Source organism: Cavia porcellus, unplaced genomic scaffold (genome assembly GCF_034190915.1).
Source record: "Cavia porcellus strain 051 isolate PalLab524CR breed Dunkin Hartley unplaced genomic scaffold, mCavPor4.1 scaffold_11, whole genome shotgun sequence".
NCBI classification, from domain to species: Eukaryota; Metazoa; Chordata; class Mammalia; order Rodentia; family Caviidae; genus Cavia; species Cavia porcellus.
The window spans coordinates 50,503,737-50,524,770 of record NW_026947494.1 but is presented as its reverse complement, the minus strand read 5'-3'; positions in this window follow the sequence as shown (position 1 = coordinate 50,524,770).

Sequence of the window (21,034 nt, the reverse complement as noted above, 5' to 3'; positions counted from 1 at the left end):
CTTGTTTATCAATCAAAGCCTTCACCAATCTCCTGTTTAACAACTAAGGTTATGAATTCCTTTTGCTGGGAACCACTAGCTCTATTTCAAGACAAGGGTTTTCTTCAAAGTTTTATTTTATTTGTCTTTGTTCATACTACTGCAAATAACAACTTTAAAAAGTAAATGTGTTCAAAATTTGACAGTATTAGATCAGTTTTGATAGATTTATTTATAAGATTGCTAAACCTTTACTGCAAAATGTTTCCATTAAAGCCTTTTTGAGCAGACTAAAGCTTTTTTGTTAATTCTACATGTCACCCTATAAAAAAGCGATATGCCATCCAGATAAAGCCTGCTCTCTAATCTAAAATGCCAATATTAAATTCCTACATACTTACTTAATTTTACTGTAGTCCAAATCCCAAACAAAAAGGCAAAACTTGACCTTCAAACCTTAGAGAGATCTTAATGTGGTTTTTTATATTTTTAACACTTGTGACACTTGGAGTTCTGAGACAGGTAAACCTACACAAGGTGGAGCTGCCTGGCCCCTCTATGAACCATGCTCAAATGCAGCAGAAGACATTGGACAACAAAATGCCCCTTCCTGGCATTCTTTGAGACCTTACTCCAGGGCTACTGGACTGTCCTAGCCACCAGAGAGTGGGTAAGTCATCCTAAGTTCTAGCCCTCACAGGAAATGTCGACACTGCCAGATTCATCGCTGACAAAAATTGCTGCTGAAGACTGAGGGGACGCAGGGCCAGCAGCCCCCTTTGTGGGTGCCCATCTCAGATTCCAAGTCACACTAAAGTCTCAGGTAAGATATTCTCTATATTTGTGGACATAGAGGCCATATATACAGAGTTCTTCCTGAGTATTCAGGCTGCTATATTAACTCCTCAATCTCTATGACAGGGTATTGATGGTCAACCTATGCCATTTACAAACAGGGCCTATTTTGTGCAGGTCCCAGTCCTAAATCTTAAAATGCCTTTTATACAGGCTGACTTAGACACACTGAGGCCTCAACAGCTTGCACCTGTTGTTGCTGGTGGACCCTTCCTCAGTGATATAGACCACCCCCTTCCTTTCTTATTCACCAATTTCTCAGGTAACCCTAGTCAAGACTCACAGATACATTTTTGTCTTCTCACTTGGTTTATACTTTTTCAGGATACATAAAAGCCTCTCTCATACTTGCTAAAGTTCTGTTACAGCAAATCATTCGAAGGACTACAACCAGGTTACAGCGACCCATGCCTAAATCAAAGTTGCTAGACTGCCATTCTGGTTTCACATCACTCAGGCTAAGAGATGCCCTCCCAGCCCTAAATCTGATCATTCTGAGTGGTCATCTCATCTTCTGTTGCCTACCCGTCTCCGTCTCACGAAGGCCTCGCAGCCACAGTTAACAGGCTAAGTCATGTTTTGTTATCCACTTTGGTTCCTAATTTCTTAGATTCTATTAATGATCATTTTTATAGCAGGACTCTTTAACAGTATTGCCTACAGACTCCAACATCATGCATACCAGAGACAAGCCTTACCAACCTACTGTCTTAACTTTTATGCTTTCAGATGGGGGAGTAAGCACCTCTCATAACTCCACTCCTCCTAACCCCACGTTTAATTTTCAGAATTGTGCCTTACCATGGAACATGTCTAAATCAAAGGCACCTTTCCCTCTACCTCACCTGGGTCCTTAAATATGATAGTGCCATGTCTCCTCATAACATCTTGTCTCTTTGTTTTTCCAGTCTGACATACGTGCATTCACCAGTGAAGTTGTCCTGGCTAAAACACCTGGTACCAGCATCTACCTGGGCATCAACCTTCATCCCATCGACTCCCCTAGGCTCTAGTACAGTGCCCTCTGCCAGCAGGAAGTAGTTAAAGAGAGAAATCTTCGCCCCTTTTCATAATAATAATCATAAGATGGGATATGAAAGGGTTTTGGCCCAGATAGGACACTGTAGCCAGGAAAGCCTCAACCGGAAGCAGGAAGCCCCAATCTCCCCCACCCCTAGGAAGTTACCTGTGGTGCCATCTTCCCGCCCCTGGAAATTTACATATGGTGCCAAACCTAAGACCAATGGGCTACCAGTACATCCCTAATGCCCGCCTTAGGTTCCACCCCAAACCGAGGCTATTTACATGCCTCCACGCCACATGTCTGCCGGAAAGATTGCCGGACGCCAGCAGTGGGGGTGCCGGTCATCCCTCTCCGTGTTCTCAGAATAAAGGCCGCTTTTTATTTTATACTTCTCATCTTTTGGAAATATTTTTCATCTTTTGGAAATAATCCTAGCAGCTCCCAATCCCACTGCACTTGGGATCGGGAAGACCCCCCCTCGCGTGAATATCTCGGTCTCCTGGTCCCACATTCCAGTGGGAATGCCGCTGGGTTCCCCATACACTGCAGGCAGTTGTAGCTAGGAAGAGCAATAAGCAGGTTTCCACCTTCAGGGATAGCGCTAGGTGATTTCAGGCATTTTACAAAATGGCACTGTCTTCAAACAGTGCTGAGGTAGAGCTGGGGCTGCACTTCTTATTCTAGCTTGCCCTACTTCTATATTTCACTTGTTTTCTGTCTTGTTGAGGTTGTATTCTCATGGGGACTTGTTACTTGTCCATGCAGCCACACAGGTTCCAAAGTGTGTGAGTGCCTTAGAGTGATGGAGGGTCTCTTTCCTCTATATCACTATGAACTTTGCTTAAAAATTTTAAGATAGAGTCTTGCCAAGTTAGTAAGTTGCCCCAACCTGGTCTTGAATGGCAATCTTTCTGCCTCAGCACACCCCCTACCCCCAGGAGTTGTGATTACAAGTCTGTGCCATGACACCTGACCATCAGCCCTTCTTAGACTTTCTCTTTTTTTTTCTCTTTGACTCTATGGTATTTTGACTCTGAACTAGGTCTCCTTTCTTCCCTCTTTTATCCTGTACAACAAATGACCTTGGGTCTTTGCTTCCATCTTTTTTTCCCTTTGGGTATCTCAGGCTTTGTTGGGGGGCTGGGAATATAGTTCAGTGGTAGGACATTTCCTGATATACACAAAACTTTCCTGATATACACAAAACAATGCTGAAAGGAAAAAAATATCATAGCTTCTCTTATGGAACAACAACGAGAAGAATAAAAGAAGTATGGTGTTTTGAAATTTTGTGACTCTAACTTTTTGCTCTAGATAGAAAACAATGTATTTCATTTATGACATTGGTATGACTTTGTTCTGGTATAAATTAGTGAAGACTAAAAGGAGATATAAAAAGTTATAAAGTCTAGAGGCCCCTCCCTCTGCCACTGGTCTGGGTTCTGTTTTTAGCATTTGACCACTCTCCAAGCCACATGGTGGCATTTTCCTCTTTGGGGACTATTTAAAAGCAAAAGCAATCATCTTCTCACATTATGATTCATACAGTATGAGGTCTGAGGCCAGTTATCATAAGCGTTACACCAGCTGGATGAGCAAATGTGATTGTCAGGTTGAGGGAGCAGGACATGCAGAATGCCATCATAGAAACTCATTGCTTCCTTAAACTTTGTTCAGTGGCGAGTAATTGCTCCCTAATCTTAGCTGAAGTACTCAATCCATGGTTTTTCTACTCAATCTTTAGTAGATTATCCTGGCACTACCTTAAACCATAATCAGAGATTTGCTTTACAATGTCCAAGTTAATGTTACTAAAACTCTAGTTCTATCTGATGTTTTTATTTCCTCTTCTGTTTTATATAGGCCTGTTTTCTTTTCAAAAGTCCTTAGTGGGTGAGGGATGTAGTCCTTCAGCTCCCTACCCTCTGCCTGGACTCAGCTCCCACTTCCTACCTCAGGAATGAGCATTGCAAGGTTTTTTCTTGGCTTGTAGCTCCTGACTCTACAGGTCCAAGAAGTGGTGGAAGGTAGTTTCCCTGGTTAGGTCTGATAGACGATCACTGATTCCTCTTTATTCATTGTGGGCTCTCAGAGATATTCTTCTAGGTGTCTCTCTCTCCCAGTTCTCTTTACTGAAGATATATCTTTATTCTGGGTGATTTTCTGTCATTCTTTTTCTTATGCTGACCACATGAGGTACTAAATTTCTTCTTGAGATTTCGTCTCCCCTCCAAGTGGCCCTCATAGACATAAAATCTCACTTTCTCTACCTGTTTACATTTGGTCTATGGGGAACCATACCTAGACTGGGAGATCAGGCTCAATGTACTCACTGGCCAATGCCTTTGCAAGGAGAGTAATTGGTTCAGTCAGCCCTTCCTCTGTCCTATAACTTTCCATGGGGAAGTGTTTGGGTGTCGAACCTCAGTCTATCATCCACATCACAATTATCAAAGATAGGCATTGAGCCAGTGGCACTTTGCTTGGGGTTGAAACTAATACCTCAAACCCTTCCCTGAAGGGAGAGTTGGGACTCAGGACAAAATAATTTGTTCCATCAAAGAAATTTTTTTACCAAATTCTTTTCAATCTCTTTCTCTGTTCTCTTTCTATATGTGTGATTTCATTGACGGGTCTTACAGATCAAGATTTTCTGGAAAAAAAGAATGCACACACAGAAACACACACACATAATGCAATTATGTTAGGGAATTGTATGTTATTTGATTGTGGGAAACACACAAGTACAGAAGGTATACTTATATTAAAGTACTACACAGCACATCTCATTTGTATACATTCATCCCCCCAAAAAGCTGGAAACAAGAACAAAGACTTTTAAAAATTCAACTAAGGGCTATAGGTATAGCTCAGTGGTAGAGTACTTGCTTACAATGTCCTGGGCCCTGAACTTTTTCATCAGTACTGAACATCCTCCTCTCCAAGTCAGTCAACTATCTAAACAAACTGAAAGTCTTAGTTACTTCTTTCTCACTCTCTCTGGTACTTTTCTTATTGCTGAGATAAAATACCTGACACCCAAAGTTAAAGGGGGAAAGGTTTATTTGGTTCAGTTTGTAGAGGTTTCAGTTCCTATTCAGGTGGTTCCAAGGCAGGGAGGTGTGGCAGACAGGCATCACAGAGGACAACAGTTCATGGTGCCCCCAATATAGCAGAAGTAACAAGGAAAGGGACACAAGACTCTTTTTGTCCCTTATATTACAAGTAGGCTACCAACCCTAGGGTGGGTGTAGTACTCATATCCTTAATCCTAGCCAGAACCAAGCCAAACCACTCAGTGGACTGACTTAGTAATCACACACCGTTAATCCTACCATTATGCACTCTAGAATCAGCCTCCTCTGAAACACCTGGCCCCATGACTGCATGACGGTTTGGGGGGTATCTAGACACAAACCATAGAGGAGGCGAATGAGCCTCACAGCTATTATTCCCTAAAACTCTTACTTTCAACTTTGCCTCCTTACTGTCTTGGTCCCAGTCCTGTTTCATCAAATAAACTGTAAATACCATCCTCATGTTCCGTGGTGACGGGTAGCAACAGTTTGCATCTGGTGAAGACGTTGTTTCCCTCCGCAGAAGGCAGTGAGCCTGGAAGGAAGGGGAACCTCTGTCCTGCTGCAGGGAGGGCAGTGGCTTTGCCACATTTCAGGTAGAATCTAGAATATATTTTTTCTTCAAAGTGTTATTACAAACGGTTTTAAGGTGAAGCAGGGCTTTCCGAGTTGGGAAGGGGGACAGAGGGAGAAATGCCTTTCTGTTTTTAGCAGTGGGATACTCATCTCCCAGAGAATCATGGTTTGCAAATTAGGGCATTCTGAAACATAACCAGATGAACATCTTTCTCACTCATTTCCAAAGCAAAGTGTTCTATACACATGGGAACAAGTGTAAATATGGTCCTGAGTTTTTTGCTGACAGGCTTAATCCACAAATAAGACACTGTGGGTGTATACTAATTCTGCCATGAATGGTGTCATGGGGCCTGCTGGTCACCCATCTGGGGACACATGCTGTAACCTGATTGATTCTCTCTTAACCTGAAGTGCTTCTACCTTTCAGAATGAGATTAGATTCCCAGTATAGGTTCTTAGGCTAATAATGTCACAGTATTCCTGACAGCCAAGTCTTATCTTCAGAGTCAAGAGATATAAAATCTAGCTTGACTTGCACTGGTATAAATTTGTTTATCTATGCACAGTCTATATGTATGTATATATTTGCTAAGTGAACATGCCTTCATTTTTTCTAAGACAAGATTATTGTAAGACAGAGAATGTGAAAATTTCTCCTACTACAAGTTATCCCTCTGATAATGTTGCTAGCATATATTGATATAATTCTCTCAGAACATTTTAATAGAAGTATAAGGACAAACACACACATATTCTTAAAACAGAAACTAGATTATAGTTTTTGGGATTCTGCTTTTAATTTCAACTTTAGAATTTATGGTTGGACATCATTCTGCCCTCATTCTGTACTAGACCCCTTTTGACTGAATTTCTGAGAGTTCTATGATTTAAGTATGAACGAATAATTCTTCCATATTATAGGCTTTGGGGTGTGTTTATTAAATTATTTATAGTGATAGGTTCTATAGAAATAGATGTTTTTATTGAGACCATCAAAGCTCTCAGAGCCTTAATGATTCTGCTGATTAAGTGGAAAACACATGAAGGCATGTCAACCTGTCAAGCAAAAGAAAATGCTGTCTCTCCTTAATATAAATGGATTACTTAAAGGCCTGATCTCTCCCTGCATCAAGTTACGGTGTTTCATGCTCTAAAGACCAGGTAGGTATTACTTTGCACAGTTCTTATAAAATGTTGAACTTTTAAGATGAAAAACCAAATTTTAAAACTGTCATAAATCTGAGTCTGGCTTTCAAAAGGCAAGAATGCTATTTTTAGTGTGTCTGGATTGCAGTCTTTCCCTTTGATAGTTGATGATGACTGCACAGTAAGAATGAAAAATGAAACTTCTGGAGATTGGATAGCTAAGGAGATTGAAAATAACATTCAGACAGTGGAGCCTTTGGGTCACCCATTTGAATTCAGCTCAGATCAGTGATGACTACAAATTTTTGTCTCATGGCAGTGAGGCTTGCAAAAATTGCATTCTTCATCTTTATCTATGCTAATTATGCCACAGGCTTGTCAGAACGTAGCTTTCCAGTCTTTGACTGTAATCCCCTAGAAGGCAAGGGCCATATCTACATGATACACATTTTATACATTCACTTAGATGAGTGTGGATTAGAGGCTTTTGATTAGGGAGATGAAGGACTGCTCTTTCTGAGTTGTGATTGTAACTACCAAGCATTCCTGTGAAATATGAGCATAACATTTCTTTTCAGTTTGTTCTGGGTAGTCTTGAAAATGGGTTAGTCCCCACAGAATGACAAATAGTCTTCTTTTATAGTCCTGTCAGCAAATACCACAGCTCATCATTGAGATGTGAAGACAAGTTCTGCATTACTTTTTTTCAGATTTGCACACATCTATTGGATCCAGCTTAGCATTCACGTCTTTCACTGATTTCTTGATCACTTCAGCCCACTTTAACGATAATATATTATTATGAATTCTGTTCATTTTACCTGTGTCAAATGTTATTCTCCATGGATGTTTGTCTTTCCCTGAATATATTCTGTCTCCCTGTGCAGAGGCAACATTTTTGAGGTTCAGAACAAGGTTTTACATCTTTTTGTAACCTCTTCACCATCTGATAATGATGTTGTAACAGTAGGTATTGATATGTATAGATGTTCTTAATAACATTGTTGAAAAATTGAATAGATGTCCTCCTTAAAAGTTCACATAGTCTTTTACATTATGTTCTTAGGTGAGTTACACTTCTTTTTCTAGTTTTTTAGTACTGTATTACTAGTGCTGGGCAGGTAGGGCCCTGAGTACCCCTATGGATTGTGCTCTGGACAACTCTAGAGGGTTCATTCATATAGCAGATGGCTAATGTGAGTGCTACTGAAAGATCTGAAAAATGGAGGTCAAAGAATAATTGTACCAGTGCTTAAAAAGATGTATGATAGCTACTGCAATAGGTGAGGCAGGGAAGAATAAGACACTAGGGTATTGAAGTTTAACACATTTGTTTTGGGACCAAAAACAAATATAATGGGACATTTTCACCAAATGAGTTTTTCTATTACTTCCATCCTGCTTTGCTTATCCCAAAGGGAATTTTCCTCCTTGAAAGCTCAGTTCCTTCCCATCCCCAACCCTGTAAATAGAGTTTGACTTTTGTCAACCCTGCTCTTGTAGCTTTGTAATGCAAAAGCTGGAGACAATATTGAGATAGACAGGATTAGACAGCAGAAAGAACAAGGGAAGCAAAAGCAATCCAGAGTCCTGACTGCTGGATTTGGTGAGAGGTTGAGAGACGCAGAGGCTTTAAAGTGTGAGAAGCTGTGGGGAGAATGTGGCGGGGACAGAAGGTGTCAGCAAGTGCTGTAGAGATTGGGAAGTGGTTCCCTCTAATGCAGGCATGTCAAGATAAGCTCAGTTTTTCGGCTTACAAATAGCAAACAACTCCTAAGTCTATGGCTTTTCACAACAGAAATTTATTTCCTGCACAAATTCTGGTGATTCAAGGTCTATTGATTTCCTAATGCAGACATCCTCCATGTAGTGACTCCGTGGCCTCAGCTGCTTTGATCTTAGGACTACTGTCATAAGATTGGCAGGGGAGGAGGAGGCATGGAGACATCACAATGACTCTTCCAAGCTTAGCTAAGAAAGTTTTGAAGTAGCCATCGCATATCCCTGTGTCCTCGGCTGTCTGAGCACAGGCCCTGAAAGCCTAGTTTTTCTGGACACTGGAGGTTGACATCTGTGTACAGGTGAGCTCTGTCAGTTTCAGATCTTCATGTAGAAAGAATGGAATGATTACTTCTTTTGTTGACTCTTAGAGGTGCTCCTTATCTGAGTGTGGGCCACAAAGGACTCTGGGATTTGTCTTCTTCATAAAGCTGACTCAGAAGTTTCTGAAAACACAATAAAGTAGTTGTTAACTTGCTAAGTATGATAAGAGGTTTGTCAAAAAATTTTTACCTCTGAATTTTCTTTTTTCAGTGAGAAAATATTCATAAATGTTACTATTCCCTTGACTTATTCAGAGGAAGTTTTAAATTTAGTTTTATTTCCTTTGCTTCTTTGATACTCACTTTATTAGGCATCATAAGATGTAGAAAAGGTTACAAATTCCCTTTAGTGTCATTAAAAGGAAGCCTGTCTAGGATGACATAAATGTGATGGTCATTCATGATTCCTTTGAGCTTTATGACTTTTCCAAGAAAATAAAAATTCTGTACTGCAAATCTATAGGAGAAGGAAACTGGCAGGATGTGCCTAATATGATTTCTTAGCAAGTGTATTTTGATAGAGGACAAGAAGAATGAAGAAATGCTCAGTTTTTAAAAAATAAATTAAGAAATAATTTTAGGTCTTTCTGCAATTTTTTCAACAGTAACAACTATACTTTAGGGAAGGTCATATGATTAGTTGTATCTTTATCACATTTCAATAATTTCAAGAGGTGCACAATTGCCCAGAAATCATGGCACAAATAAGAACAAGAGAAACTGCAATAGAATATTTCAGTATACCTTATATCTTCTTTTTTTTTTTGTCTTTTTTTTATTGGTACCAGGGACCGAACTCACGACTGCCTGCTTGCAAGGCAGGCGCTTATGCTGCTGAGCTAAATCCCCAGCCCCTACACTTATATCTTCTGCATAATTAGTCATAAATGAAGCATCCAAGCATAGTTGTACACATAATTAATTATGACTTTTTAAAAAAGCACTTGGGTTGTGGCACTTTGTTCTTCATTTCCGGTGAAGCAAAGTACTGAAGCTTTCATTTCAAAATAATTCTTCTTGAATTACTTTTTAAAATTTTACCTGAGATCTAGATTTGGTTACATCATAAAAAATCTGATTCAGTAAGGTGAATACTGGTTATGGAAGGACAGTAGTGATGACACCTGAAAGTACAAGACTGCACTCTGAAGCTGGAGTGGGAAGTGGAGGCTGGAGTGTGCGGAGTGAAGAACAGATTTGTCAGGGTGTATTTGGATGAACTGCCTTGTGTTTGGTTGCCGAGGAAGGACACTGCGTCCAGAAAAATACAGACAAAGGAAATCTAAGATTAAGTGAATAAGAGTTTGAAGATAAGGCTAACATTGCCATCTTTTAAAACATGTTCACTTGAAATATTCTGTCAACTGATGAATACTTTTTTATTTAGAGAAAAAAAGCAAAACAGAAAAAAGGGTAAAAATAATACAGAATTAAAACAATACAGTAAGAAATCACTAGTTGCTAAGTTACATATGATCTTAGAAGTAGTTGTTCAAGTTACAAAATCAAAGCATAAATAAATGAACAGACAAACAATGACAGACAATCAAACTATTCTATTTGTGAACTAACAAAAACTTAGTAGTATGGTTATCTATCTTGCTCACTTAAACATACATACAGTTACATCCTTTAGAGCATTTTCTTTCCCTTTCCTTATTACAATATCTATTATACATTTTGGATCTTATCACTCTTCAGTTTTTTAATTATTATTTTTTATACTAGAGAGACAATACGATATTTACAATGTGCATCTGATTTATTTCACTTACGAGAATAGTCTTGTTTCCTCCATTTACCTATAAAAGCCTTAAGATCATCCTTTTTTTAGCTGAGTAATATTTTCATTGTATAAAAATACCACATATTTTTCATCCATTCTGTGGTTGATGGGCATTTGTGTTGTTTCCAAGATTTAGCTATTACAAATTTTGCTGCTATAAACATGGGTGCACATACATTGCTGAGACATGAACTTTTCAGTTTTTCTGAGAAAATACCTAGGAGGGGAATAGCTGGATTGAATCTCCATACCAATTTCCACAGTGGCTGCACCAGCCTACACTCCCAAAAACAGTGGAGCAGTGTTCCTTTTTATCCACAGCCTCACCAACATTTGTTATCAGTTGATTTCTTGATGTTAGCCATTCTTTCCAGAGTAAGATGAAATCTCAGTCCTGCTTTAATTTGTATTTCTCAAATGGCCAGTGTTGGTGAATGTTTCTTCATGCATTTATTTGCCATTTGTATATCTTCATCTGGGAACTGTGTGCTCCTCTCAGATGCCCATTTTTGCAGAGGCTATTTGAATTTGGGAGGCTTGATGTTTTTCAATTCTTTGTATGTTCTGGATATAAGTCCTTTGTCTGAGGTACTGCTGGCTAAAATTTTGTCCTATTCTGTGGGTTTTCATGTCACTTTGTTGGTGATTTCTTTTGAAGTGCAAAAACTTTTTAATAATATGAGATCCCAGTTGTTGATTCTTTGAAGTACTTCCTGTGCAGTTTATGTTTTGTTCATGAATTCTTTGCCTACCTCTATGTCTCCAAGATTTCTACCTACCTTGTCTTCCAGCACAGTTAGTGTTTCTGTTTTAATATTTAAGTCTTTGATCCATTTTGACTTTAGTTTAATGCATGGTGATAGACAGGGATCTAATTTTAGTCTTTGGCATCTGGAAAGTCAGTTTTTCCAACACAATTTATTAAAGAGGCTGTCCTTCTTCCAGTGAGCATGTTTAGCCCCTTTGTCAAATGTCAGGTGGCTGAGTGTGTTTGTAGTTGTGTTTGCATCTTCTAATCTGTTCCATTGATCCTCAGGTCTATTTCTTTGCCAGTATCATGCTAATTTTGTCACTGTACATTTGTAGTGTGGTTTCAAGTTAGGAATTGAGGTGCCTCCTATCTTGCCTTTGTTGCCTAGAGTCACTTTTGCTATTCTAGGTCTCTTTTGCTTCCAAATGAATTTTAGGAGTGTTTTCTCTAGATCTGTGAGGTACATTAATGGTATTTTTGATTGGGATGGCAATAAATCTGTATAACAGTTTTGGGAGTATGGCCATTTTCACAATGTTGGTTTTTCCTAGCCAAGAGCAAGCAAGGATATCTCTAATATCCTCTTCAATCTCTTTTTTTAGAGTAGTATAATTTTCAGCATATTGGTCTTTTATACTCTTGGTTAGGTTGATTTCTAGATATTTCATTTTTTAAAATGATACTGTGAAAGGTGATATTTCCATAATTTCTCTCTTGGTGAGCTTTTTGTTTGTGTACAGGAATGCTATTGATTTTTAAGTGTTGACTTTGTATCTAGCTATGCTGCTGAATTTGTTAATTACCTCTAGTAGTTTTTTAATGGAGTTTTTGGGTCTTCTATATAAAGTATCATGTCATCTGCAAATAATGATAAGTTGACTTCTTTCTTTCCTATCTTTATTCTTTTTTATTTCTCTCTCTTCTCTGATTCCTCTGGCCAATATTTCCAGAACTATATTGAATAGGAATGGTAATAGTGGACATCCTTGTTTTGTTCCTGATTTTAGAGTAAAGGCTTTCAGTTTTTGTCCATTTAGGATAATGTTGGCTGTTGGTTGTCATAGATGGCCTTTATGAGATTGAGGTAGATACCATCTATTCAGAGTTTCTGTAGGATTTTTACCATGAACAAGTGTTGGACTTTGTCAAAAGAGTTTTCTGTGTCTATTGAGATGATCATGTGATTTTTGTTTTTGGCTCTGTTGATGTGATGTATTAAATTTATTGATTTGCATATGTTAAACCATCCCTGCATTCCTGGAATAAATCCTACTTGGTTATGGTATATAATCTTCTTGATGATTTGCTGCAATCTATTTGCCAGTATTTTATTGAGGATCTTGGCATCAATGTTCATTAGTGAGATTGGGCTATAGTTCTCCTTTTTGGTTGGGTCTTTCTCTGGTTTTGCTATCAGAGTAAATGTTGCCTCCAGGAATGAGTTAGGGAGGATTGCTTCTCTTTAAATTTCATTGAAGAGTTTAAGGAATATTGGTATCAAATGTCCTCTAAGTTTCTTGTAGAATTCAGCCATGAATCCATCAGGACGTGGGCTTTTCTTTGTTGGTATAAGTTTTTAATCACATTTTCAATTTCAGTAGCCGATACTGGGTTATTTAAAATTGTTATATCTTCTTGATTGAACTTTGGTAGTTCATATGTTTCTAGAAATCCATCCATTTCTCTGTTTTCCACCCTATGTGAGCTGAGATTTTCAAAATAGATATTCATGATCTTTTTTGAATTTGCATGGGATCTGTAGTAATTTCTCTTTTCAGTTCTTATTGCATGCATTTGAATTCTTCTTTTTTTGATAAGGTTGGATAGAGGTTTATCAATTTTGTTTATTCTCTCAAAAAACCAGCTCTTTGATTCATTAATTCTTTGTATTTTTTTGTTTTAACTGCATTAATTTCTGTTCTGATTTTTACAGTTTCCTCTCTTCTATGAGCTTTGGATTTGACTTGTTCTTCCTTTTCTAGAAGCTTGAGATGCAGCATTAGGTTGTTTATTTGTGTTCACCATGTTTTCTTGATATGACTATTGCTACATATTTTCTTCTTAGGACTGATTTCATTGTGTCCCATAGTTTATGGTATGTTGTGTCCGCATTGTATGGTGTATGGTAGGTATGGTTTTATTTCTTCTTTAATTTCATCTGTAACCCACTAGTTGTTTAGAGAGTTCTTATTTGATTTCCATGTATTTATGCAGGTTTTGCAATTTCTTTTGATATTAATTTCCAATTTAAGTGCACTATAGTCTGATAATATGCATAGGATAATTTCAATCTCTTTACATTTACTTAAGAATGTTTTATGGGATAATGTATGGTCTATTTTGGAGAATGTCTCATGTGCAGCCGAGAAGAATGTGTTTTCTGATGTGGTTGGGTGGGACACTCTATGAACATCTCCTAAGTCCATTTGTTCATGGGTTTAATTCAGTTCTGTTGTTTCTTTGCTGGATTTTTTCCAGTTGATACATCTCTTTGTGACAATGGGTGTAATAAGGTCCCATATTAGAACTGTATTGTTGCTTATTTAATTTTTCATTTTTATTAGTATTTGTATTATATAGTTGGGTGTGCTTGTATTTGGTGCATATATATTTATGATTATTAGCTCTTCTTCTTGAATTATTCCCTTGACAAGTATGTGGTGACATTCTTTATCTCTTTTGATCATTTCTGTTTGAAGTTCACATTGTCTGCAAACAGAATAGCTACACCTGCTTTTTTTCTGGGTTTCCATCTGTTGTAGTCAGGGGTTGTGAGGAGAACAATTAGAATTAGGACATGGAATTTATAATATAATTTTTATGATGGTCACCCAGAGTTAACACAAGGAAGTGCTGGAAATCTATTCACAACACCAAAGACACAGAATATTCAGCCGAGGGCCTGAATCCCACAGCAACATTCTACATGAATCCAGATGAAAACCTAGAGTCCATGACAATGCCTCCCATGAGTCCAACTGGAGATCTAGAGCCCACAAAATGTACTCACACCAATACATTTTACAGATCCATGCTGGGAAGCCCAAAAGTCAGTGGTGGAAGCTAGAAAGTCTATGGCAGCGAGATGAAGGAGCTGTTCTGGTAGTTTTAGGGTTCTACACTGGAGCCAAGAAGTCTTGCTCATAATAAAGACCAGGGCTGAAAAGCACCACAGCCATCCTCAGTGACTTAGAGGTTCCATGCTCCTCTGAGGATAAGCACAGTTGAGTACATGCCAGGAAGCCAGCATAATGTGTTGTCCTTGAGATTAAATGGCACAAGTCTTCCCTTCTGGAGCCAGGAAGCAATGCTCAATTTAAGGACCAGAGCTTCTCCAGCAGAACCAGCGGCTCAAACAGCAACATGTAAGAGAACCCACAATGCCTCAATGCCTCAATGCCTTCCTTCTCCTTCTCCACATCTCCATTTATGCTGGCAACTTTCCTCAGGTGGACATCTACTCTCAGCACCATGGTGATTTAATTCCATGGGCATTAAGTTGACTACCAGTTTTTAATCTATAACACCATCACATGGAATATTGTTTTCCATTCTTTGACTTTTAATCTGAGTTTCCTTTTGAGTCAGATATGTTTCTTGTACACAGGATATTGTGGGATCCCATTTTTTGATCCATTCTGTCAATCTATTTCTTTTAATAGGTGAATTGAGGCCATTTACATTGATGGATATAACTGACACGTACTGGCTCAACTTTGCCATGGTATTTTCCTGCTGTTTGTTTTCTGCTTTTCTCCCTTATTTGATTGCTTCCCCTGTCTGGTAGTTTCTTTCTGTTGTTCTCGTAGCCATTTTTATCTCTATTTAATGTCTTTCAGTATTCTTTCTAGGGTTGGTTTGGTACACATGAATTTCTTCCGTTGTTCTTTGTCATGGAAGTGTCTGACTTCTCCAATAAATTTCAAAGAAAGTTTTTCAGGGTATATCAATCTGGGTTGAAAGTTGTTTTCTTTCAGGGCTTGAAATATTTCACACCAAGCTGATCTTAACTTGAGGGTTTGTGCTGGAAAGTCTGCAGTGATTCTAATGGGCTTTCCTTAATAGTTTAATTGTGTCTTTTCTCTAACAGCTTTTACTATTCTGTTTTTAAGCTGCATGTCTGGGGTCTTAATTATTATATGTCTGGGTGTAGATTTATATTGGTTGTGTCTGGCATTCTATGTGTCTCACTTATCTGCATATCAGATTCTTTCCCTATGTTTGGGATATTTTCTGCTATTACTTCTGTAAATAGCTTTCCAGTGTCATTTGCATTGAGTCTGGCATCTTCGTTGATGCCTATTAGTTTTATATTGTTTCTCTTGGCATCATCTTGAAGCTGTTGAATTGTCATTTCATGTTGCCTTGTTATTTTTAAAAGTTCTATCCTTTCATGATCACTAGCTGCAATCCTGTCCTCAAGGTTTGAAATTGTATCCTCAGCTTCATTTAAAAAGTTTTACCATCTTTCAGTAGAGTTTTTTATTTCTTGGATAGCTCTTTGAAATTGTTTCATGCATTCTACTTGTTTTCTATATGGTTCATTCAAGGTTTCAATCAGTTTCTCATGCTCTGATATTTTTTAGCTATGTCTTCTATAGCTATGCTGAGCAAGTCCTTTACTAAGGTTGTCATTTCTGTTATGTGAGAAACTATTTTTAATTTGATTTCCTCTATCACCTCATGGATTTGTTTCTTTATTTCACTTGATATCTGTTCAGAGATTTCAGGTGCATGCCTTTTAAAATCCTCTATTTTAATGCCTCCTGTACTTGCTCCCGATGGACTAGATGTTTGAGATTGCATTTTGTTGTTTCATGTTATCATTTTTGCCTTTCAGGCTAATATTTGGTTTTTCAGTCCCACTAGTCTCAACTGACTGTTGTTTGTGTCATAGGATCCTATGTGTGGTTGATGTTTGTCCAATTGCTGGGTACTACAATGAAGAGGAGGGCTGGTCACCTGAATTCTTCCTTCAGGGCCTGTTGGGTGACTCCTGTATTCTTCCTAAGCTGACTAGCCTAAGAGTACTGATGTAAGTCAACCCTTAGTTCCTGCTGTCTTCAGGTTGTTCCAGGCCACCGGATCTCCCTGTCTATAGTGTTTGTCTTGGCTGGGACCCTGCTGTGTCACTGGGTGTCTCATAAACCCTTTTAACTTTCTCCAGGCTGGAGGAGGCCTTATTGGCACACTCCTCAAGTCATCTCATGTTCTCTATATGGAGTAAAGACTCACCCACACTCTTGCCAAAGTCGCCAAGGTTCTACAGTAGAGCAGGACTTCTTTACTGCTACTGTTTACTGACTGAAAATCTCTATTTTAGTAGCAAACTCACCAGACTGATGGAAGCCTGCCAAGGTCCTCTGTTTGGATGAGGGGTTACTGAGTCTCCCATCAACCTAGCTAGGTTAATCCACTGCAATCCAAGGTTCTGAGAGGAGGAGGGGCAGCTGAAGATCAACAGCAATACTAGGTCCAGGAGGTGGGAGGGACAGTCCCTGAGGGTGGGTGGGAGGGCAGTACAGAAGTGGCCTGCCCTCCCTAGTGGAGGTCCAGGGTCTGAGGGTGGAAGGGTAGGTGCAGAGGCAAGCTGCCCTCTAAGGTGAAGGTCCAGGGTCCCAACTGATGAATATTTTATTTTTAGCAGATTTAGATGGTGTGGATTCAAGATTGAATCTCTCTTTTTTATTTTATTTTAATGGCTATGTTAATAAAGAAAATATAAAAAGCACTCATCTATGAAATAATAAAATTTTGTAACAAAATCGAGAATAGCAATGTCATGATACTATGTATTGTGATCTTAAAATATAGTCTCTTTTCTAACAAATTTGTCCATTACTTGAAGAAAGTTGAAATATATTCTTAGCACATGTGTGTTGTCCACACTTTGTGTTTTCTCAAATGTTATATGATGTTATCTCATTGTGTTTATCCCAAAGACTTTGAATTGGTGGCACTCTTTTCTGATATGAACACACATGAGAGATGGACTACTAATATCTTCTAGACTCCTTTGTTTTTAGACTTTAGGCTTGTGTTTTTAAACCTTTTTTAAAATTAATTGTTCCTAATACTGTGGGCATTAATTAAGATCTCTGTAAGCTTCAGGCCATATTTCAAAAATTTCCTCTAAAAAAACCCCATCTCACACAGAGTAAAATTTAAAAGCATAATCTTGCCAGAGTAAATAATTTTGTCACATTTTTTTTCCTCTTTAGAGGAAAAAAGTCTCAAGTAATTCTTTGCTTAAAAATACTTTCTATTAATGTGTAAAGAATTAAAAACTATTGCTAAAACAAATAAACTGAAATGAAAAAAATTCCATGAAGAGCCTAATCAATACATGGGCAAATCAACCGGACAGACATTTCTCAAAAGAAGTACAACTGACTAATAAGTATATGAAAAATTGTTCAGTATCTTTAATTATTAGGGAAGCACAAATCAAAAATACACTGAGATTTTATTTCACCATTAGAATGGCTATCATCAAGGATACAAAAAACAGTAAATGCTGGCTAGGATGCAGGGGAAAAAGGAATGCTTATACACTGCTGAGAGGAGTGTAAGTTAGTACAGCCATTATGGAAATTGGTATAGAATCAGTTCCTGTGAAAACTAAAAATAGAACTCTCATGTGACCTGGTTATGTCACTGCAGGTATGTAACCAAGGGCATTGAACTTAGCATGCTAAAGGGATACCTATTATGCCATGTTTAGTGTGGCACAGATCACACTAGCCAAGATACGATACCAGCCTAGGTCCCATTAATGGGTAAATGGATTTTAAAAAGTGTATACATACACACAATGGAATATTCAATCTTAAAGAACAAAGTTGTTCCATTTGCAGGAAAATATATAGATCTGGAGATCATCATGTTAAGTGGAATAAACTAGACTCAGAAAGATAAGTTTCACAGATTTTCCCTCTATGGAATCTAAAAAGAAGTCCAAACTGTGTGTTCTTAATCCATAACACATATGTGACATGTGTTATGGATTAAGTGGTAAACTTAATGCCAGCTGGGTTACATCAGCATGGCACTGAGTGAAGATGCTCCACCTGAGGAAAGTTGCCGGCATAAAAAGGGTGGAGAAGGAAGGTGTTAAGGGATTGAGGCATTGAGGCATTAATGCGTTGTTCCATTGAGGCATTGAGCTCAGGGCCTCCATGTCACTGAGGATGGTTGTGGTTCTTTTCAGGACAGCCTGGTCTGTTTGTGAGTGTGACTTCTTGGCTCCAGCACAGCTCCTTCAACCTGTTGTCATGGACTTTCTGGCTTCCACTGCTGACCTTTGGCCCTTCCCAGCATGGATCCATAAAAAGAGTGGCATGAGTCCTTTTGTGAGCTCTGAACCTCCAGTTGGACTCTTGGGAGGCATTGTCATGGGCTCTGGCTTTTCATTTGGACTCATGTGGGACACTGCTGTGGGATTTAGGCCCTTGGCTAAATATTCTATGTCTTTGGTGTTGCGGATAGATTTCCTGCATTTTCTTGTGTTAACTCCCCGTGACCATTATAAAAATAATATTAGAAACTCCATGTCCTGATTCTAATTGTTCTCTGCACAGCCCCTAACTACAATAACATGAAAGTAGAAAGAAGACAAGAAGAAGGGAATAAGGCAGAGGAGAGACAGTTTATAAGAGAGGGTAATGGGTGGTTAATATAATCAAAATATGTTATATACATGTACGAAAATGTCACAATGAATTCCAATATTTTGTAAAATTAATATATAATATGTAAATTGCTGATTTAATTGTTTATTGTATATATATGTATATATAATAATTTCACACTAGGCTATCTATCATCATCTACACCGTCTCTCACTTCTCTTAAGATTTGGCTGAACAAAATTTAGAAACCTCTGGAGAAGGTCTTCAGAGCCCCTTCAAGCTCTGACAAAATACTCTTTGGTTCTTTCTTTGGGATAGAAAGAACACTTTTTCTTGCCTTCACTTAGTTTTCTGGAAAGAATGGCAGTGTAACTGTCCCATATGTCACAGCATACCAGTGTTACTGAATGTAGTCAGAAAATACAGGCCTCCTCTCTTCTCTGAGCAGAGATCTCATATTGCAAGGGGTTTTAAAATTGCTAATGGGAAAGAAAGTTTTTAAGAAAAGCGACAGGAGGAAAGCATCTGAGTCATAATCAGCCAGAGATTACTAGCCTGAAAATTGCTTTCAGCCTTCCAACAGGATGCAGCTCAGCCCTGGGCATTGGCAGTCCCAAAGCTAGGACTGTGATTGTTGGACCTGGACAAGGGTGAGCTGGTACCAAGGTTTTGCTTTAATAAGAAGAGTCCTTCACACCCTGTTGATTCAAATCAAAGGGATCCATATCAGTTTTCACATCTCACTGATTATTTTGTATATAGTGTTGCATGTTCATTTAGGCTCAAAATTGAATCTATATATTTCCTGATTTCCATGATCTTTTTGCTTCATTTGTTCCTCTGAAATATTTCCAATTATTTGAGTGTCCAATTGTTCATGAAGGGGTCTCTCAGTTTGTGCCAAAAAGACATTTTAGGGGAAAAAAGGTTTATCATTATCATCTTCTTATATATTGACTTCAAAAAGGCCTGACTATTTAAATCCTTTGACATAGTAAAGTCCTTTGGCTTCCCTCTTACCAAACTTGGAAATAATCCTTCTTTAGAGTCTTTCAGTTAGTTTTTCTTTTGTGACTGATGAGATCTTAGCCAATGAGTTGCAACAAGAGAGCTTTGTATCAGATCAACTGTTACCTGGGGAACTTGAATAAAGCAATTACACCCTGGAAAACTGAACCTTCATTTCATAGTCCTGGTAATTTGATTCAGTGTAAATACTCTTTGCTAATGCTAGTATCAATAAACACAGAGGATGCCATTCTGTGCTCAGAGTTTGAAGACAAATCTTCTTCAGTCTCCTATTATAGTCTCCTAACATACTGAAATTCCTCTCATAGCAAACAGAACTACCTGTGCTTCTTCACTGTCTTACAGAAATCTGGTCAGATTCTCCCTGGCTGATATGTAGGTTTCATGCTATTTCATAATTTGTCAGGTAAATAGGTGCCAAGCATGAGGCCTAAGTGATCGCACTGATCGCAAAATGTCTAGTAAAGTTTGGATCCTACAGTGCTGAGGGCCACTGCGAGTAGATAAGAGTATCTTTGTGCAAATTACAAGACTACATTGGTGGGCTCTCCCTTCTAGAGGGAATTTTAGATACCTTAATTTCTGTCCACTAGGTTTCTTTGTGCAGTGTTCAAAGGTATCCTTTCTCAATGTTCAAGGACTTTCTTAATGTTCCTGACAAGAGTGATGCCAGAATCCCAAGATATAACAAGCAGATATAAGACTAGAAGTAAAATAGGTTCAAAGGACAGAAAAAGGGAATAACAAGAGATTCCTCCTGATGATAGCACTGGGTATGGACAGCATGGGACAGTGCTGTAATCCATGGGAACAGGTAATGAATTTTTCCTCTTTCTATGTAATTTGATGAGAATGCCAGTTTTGGAGGATGAAAGGGAGACCACTGCTCTTGTTCCTCATGTTGTTTGCATTTGTCCTCTTAGCTTTCTCCCAGGCCTAAGGACCATGGGTATGGAACAGAATTGCATTCTTTTTCATTTAAGACACTAGGTATATTTAAAATGGATTAATGCAAGTAAAAATCTAGATAGATTTAAGAATTCTTTTTGTTGTCTACCTTCATATACCTGTAAGA